Here is a 5,774-nt window from a genome sequence, read left to right as displayed (position 1 = left end):
CTGTCCTCTTAAATTCCCGCGATAGCAGACCTGTCCTGCTTACATCCCAGATAGATGGACACAATCCTCAGGTGATTATCAAATTCGCTCAAACACTCTTAAAAATAAAGGTTCTTTAATGGAATATATGGTTCTGTTAATAACCTTACATATATGGAACCTTTTTAATGGGTCTTTAGAATATTATTAGTTATTTACACTAAGAAAAATGGTTCTTGTAAAGAACAGTGAAAGATTCTTTGGGGACCCCAAAATGGTTCTTCTATGGCGTCACGGTGAAAACTTGGTGATCTTCATGGGGTTTGTGGAGAAAATTGACTTGTTTGTTCGTTACTTTAGTTTTAAAGCTTAATTTGCTCAATTAGTGAGTCATTCCACGAAACCTGTACGATTTGGACTTACACATTTTTAGATTTTTTTACCAAAATGTATTACTTTTCTGAACACCCCACAACATTAATGACATATTTAACTTCCAGAAAAACATATTGTCATTATTTTAAGTTATGGACACTATGGGAGCTCTCTGAATATTGTTATAAAATGTATTTGTGATAAAATCAACATTTTCCTATTAATCAGATGTCCCTCACACTAATTCAGTAATTGCAAATATAAAAGTTACATAAAATCTCACACTTTTGCTATACTAAAGCCTGAAATGGGCACTTTTTGTGACAGCAACCTCATAATTTTTTATCAAAGGCTTAACTTCAGAATTTGAACAGTATTCTTATGATTGCTCTGAACATTTCAGACAGAATTCAACTAACTTTAAATTACTTTTTCATAAACTAAAAAAAAAAAAGAAATAGTAATAGTGTGACGGGGTTGTGGTTTTTTGCCCAAATAGCCACTTCTCTAAATCTAGTGAATAAATGGAGAGTGCATGGCATGCATGATATTAGGAAATCATGAATAATGTTGAAATAACAAAGATCATTTTCACAAGTAATAGTTTTCTATCTTTAATTGATGTAACAGGGTTGAGTCGTTAAGCTTGACAAACACAATTTCACAACATAATTTAGTTATAATTATTAAAGAAGGTGGTAACTTGCCTGTGTCTGCTCACAATGTTGTTCAGAAGACTTCTATGATGCCACTTCCTATTAATGATGCCACATAAGTATCAGTTCTTTATTTTTATAGGGGGAGAATGGTTTGTGTAACGGGGTTGAGGGGTTACTGAGGTACTGAGGAACTAAATGATGTGATTTTAATGAATAATCATGAAAAAAAAAACATTACCAGCAAAAAGCACAGATGGATATTTATGGGAAACTTTTTTTTTTTCTCATTTTATTATTCATATCCCAAGTACACTTTCATAGAAGGCCTTGAGGGACATGACAAAATAGGTTGTGTCAACTGAAAAAAACAAAATAATTTCTAATATGAAGATAAAATGTATGTCATGTTTTTAAACATTATTAAAGGAGACATTTCAATTAATACAAAAAAACTTTTAAAAATATATTTTGGTGACCCAATAGATAAAATACACTGAAAAAGGTCAGAGGGACTCAAATCGTACCGGTTTCGTGGAATGACTCTAGTAAGAAAATAGTTTAATTAATGGTAACAACTGGCAACTGTGGTTGCCCGAGCTTTACCGTAAAATACAGTGTTGGCAATGCAACCATTTTGGTGACTACAGTTTCTAACTATTAAATTACATAATGTAAATATACCAACCAAAGAGTTTTAAAATGAGTTATTAAAATCTGTCTGGCACTGTAAAATGTATTGAGAATAACACAAGTGTGGAAGGCGAATCAGTTCAAAATAGGCCTCTATTAAAGAGTTAGACAAAATAAAAACAAAATAACGACTTTATTCAACAATATCTAGTGATGGGCAATTTCAAAACACTGCTTCATGAAGCTTCGAAGCTTTACAAATCTTTTGTTTCGAATCAGTGGTTCGGAGCGCCAAAGTCACGTGATTTCAGTAAACAAGGCTTCGTTACGTCATAAGTGTTTCGAAATTTCAATTTTCTTCAACGCTCCGAACCACTGATTCGAAATACACACGCATTAAGGACTAAACCGAGCATGTGTGAAGTGAATCAGGTGATTTGTAACTTGTTCCTGATTGGAGAAATTGGAAGTGTTAAAGGGTTAGTTCACCCAAAAATGAAATTTCTGTCATTACTCACCCTCATGTCGTTCCACACCCGTAAGACCTTCGTTCATCTTCAGAACACAAATTATGATATTTTTGATGAAATCCGACGGCTCAGAGAGGCCTGCATTACCAGCAAGATAATTAACACTTTCAATGTCCAGAAAGCTACTAAAAACATATTTAAAAACATTCATGTGACTACAGTGGTTCAACCTTAATGTTAGGAAGCGACGAGAATACTTCTTGTGCACCAAAAAAACAAAATAACAACTTTTCAACAATATCTATATCTAGTGATGGCCAGTTTCAAAACACTGCTTCATGAAGCTTCAAAGCTTTATGAATCTTTTGTTTCGAATCAGTGGTTCAGAGCGTGTATCAAACTGCCAAAGTCACATGAACTACTGGAATTTCAAAAAACACTTATGATGTAATGAAGCCTTGTTTACTGAAATCACGTGACTTTGGCGCTCCGAACCACTGATTCGAAACAAAAGATTTGTAAAGCTTCGAAGCTTCATGAAGCAGTGTTTTGAAATAGCCCATCACTAAATATTGTTGAAAAGTTGTTATTTTGTTTTTTGGCACGCAAAAAGTATTCTTGTCGCTTTATAATATTAAGGTTGTACCACTGTAGTCACATGAACTGTTTTAAATGTGTCTTTAGTAGCTTTCTGGGCATTGAAAGTGTTAATTATCTTGCTTGCAATAGAAACTGAGTTTCACAACAGCCTTGCTGCACCAAACCATCTTTTAGGAAAACATGAATTTTATTATTTCTATAGGCCTACACTTATTCTGTATAGGAAACCTGGACAAAAAACTTTATTATAACAGTAAGAGTTTATTATTCTTTTTTTAAATCAACAGATTAAACACTAGTTTATCACTGCCACACTCATAATGTGCCAACATTGATATTCCCTGCCAAAACAAACACATCTCATGTTGACAGTCTACTGCCATCTACCAGACAATGCACGCATCACAATAGTCAATAGACAGCGCATTTCCTTGATTCCCTGGAGATTAATGTTAATGTTAACAGAATCTAAAAAATGCTATAGCAGAAATATGTTTTTTGGTTAACTGTAAGCTTTAACTTGCAATGGTGAAAAATTATGTTAATGTTAATAATGTGGTTTTGGAGCAAAAAATATTAGCTATATTTTAATTTATTTTATTTTATTTATATTAACCAAACATGAATTTTGCAGAAAGTATTTTGTAAACTATGGCATAAAAAAAGACAATTGTTGTGCTCTTTGAACCAATCCAGCTAGATTATAAGCAAAAAACACAAAGAAACAACGCCTGTTCTTCAATACTTAAATAAACATCAGCATTCTATCGTTTTGATTCCTGTACAGCAATTCACTTGTGTCTCTCACATTGCACTCTAGTTTGTGATTGTTTGCACTTGTACCCTACTGAGTGGGCAAACATGGCACTTCATGTCATGCACAAGCTGTTCACACCGGCTCTGACCAGAATAGATGCTAACTGTGATATCTCTGTATGCATAAACATCAAGTTTTCACCAGTTTATATATGGTTGCATGAAAATTGTTTCCTAAAACTGACACGTTCCATGCAGGCGATGGTAAACAAGTGTTGGAAACATCTCCCATTAGAAATGGCAACACCTTAGTTTCAGTTCACTTTGCCAATGAGGTTTCAACTTCCGCTTTCTATATAGCCTGTGGTTGCATCTGTCTGTTACGTTCTTCTGTTTTTCTTTTCTCATCTGTCCCACAACAGAAAAAATTTGCATGTGCTCAGACTATGTAAAGGCAAGTTGTGTTCCAGAGAAATACACACTAAGGAAATGAAAAGTTGCAAATAATGCTTTAAGCTTACGCTTACATGCAATCTATATCCTTCATTCATTCATGCATTCATTATATTTTAATGGGCATTTTGGGGCTTGATTTCATTTAAAGTCCCCCTGTAGTCAATCATTTTATGCCTTAAAACTCTTCGATCACCAAAATTACATATTTAAATGTTTTTTCCTTTGAAAAAATGTTCGTCATGCCTTAAAATAGCTTGAATGTAACTCTACAGCCTTGCTTTATTTAGTATACGAGGGTCTATGAATATGCTAATTAGCCCCACCTCCACACACTCACATCATCTCAGAGATCCACTCAGTCAACTTACTGAAGTAAACGCTGCACAATGGTATCGCTTTTTACAACGTCGGACACATAACGGAAATTAATATGTTTAGCCTTTTGCTTGACTACGTTATCAAACAGCTGCTAATAATGTGTTTCTAATGTTACACAAACCATGTTACCTTTCAGCATGTCAGTCTGACAGCTGCCTTCTAACAATCAATATCCTTAGAAATGCTTTGAACAACTCAGAACGTCAGTGGAGAAAGGCATATAGTTCATCATAACATCATAATGTACATCATACACTCGCTATATTGCAAAATCTACCTGATTTTTCATATCAACTGAAAAATATACTGGGATAACCTGGCTTCTCTTGAGACTCCCCTGCTTCAGAGCGGTCATAGTTAAAGGATTTATTCACTTCTGAATTAAAATCGATAATTTACTCACCCCCATGTCATCCAAGATGTTCATGTCTTTCTTTCTTCAGTCTAAAAGAAATGAAGGTTTTTGAGGAAAACAGTCCAGGGTTTTTCTCCATATAGTGGATTTCACAAGGTCCAAATGGCAGTTTCAGTGCAGCTTCAAAGAGCTCTACATGATCCCAGACGAGGAATAAGGGTCTTATCTAGTGAAACAATCGTCATTTTCTAAAAAAAAATAAAAATGTATATGCTCTTTAACCACAAATGCTCATCTTTCACTAATCACGTTGCAAAGGTCACGTGTGATGTAGGTGAAAGTACAGATCCAGTGTCTACAAAGCAAACGTGCAAAGATTAAGCCAAAAGCCCTTTATAAAAAAAAAAAAAAAAAAAGGGTAAAACAACAATATTGGACGATTTTGAAGTTGGAGGAGAAAATGAGATGGCGTTTTTCACCCTACCACGGTACTTCCGCCTATGTCACGCGTGACCTTTCCAACATGATTACGTCATGCGTGGCGAATTGCAGAGTTAGTGCAAGATGAGCATTTGTGGTTTAAAAGTATATACATTTTTATTTTTATTTTAGAAAATGAACGATCGTTTCGCTAGATAAGACCCTTATTCCTCGGCTGGGATCATGAAGAGCCCTTTGAAGCTGCATTGAAACTGCAATTTGGATCCCGTTGTACCCCACTGAAGTCCACTATATGAAGAAAAATCCTGGAATATTTTCCTCAAAAACCTTAATTTCTTTTCGACTGAAGAAAGAAAGACATAAACATCTTGGATGACATGGGGGTGAGTAAATTATCAGGAAATTTTCATTCTGAAGTGAACTGATCTGATCTTTTAATGTAATGCTAAAGCTCGCCGGCACGTTGACGGGATTGGTTACAAGGTAGTTTGTGATGTAAGACACACTAGTGATTTCAAACCGTGATTTTGAAACTGTCGTTAGATCACTGCAGTTTTAAAGAGAAAATAATTGTGTCGACTTATGAATTTGCACACAGTTTGTCTTGAAGCATATTAAAAACACCATAGATATAAACAACATTAAAAATATGATTTTCACCACAGGGGGACTTTA

The sequence above is a fragment of the Ctenopharyngodon idella genome, chromosome 24 (assembly GCF_019924925.1).
Source record: "Ctenopharyngodon idella isolate HZGC_01 chromosome 24, HZGC01, whole genome shotgun sequence".
Lineage (NCBI taxonomy): Eukaryota > Metazoa > Chordata > Actinopteri > Cypriniformes > Xenocyprididae > Ctenopharyngodon > Ctenopharyngodon idella.
This window is presented reverse-complemented; position numbering follows the sequence as displayed.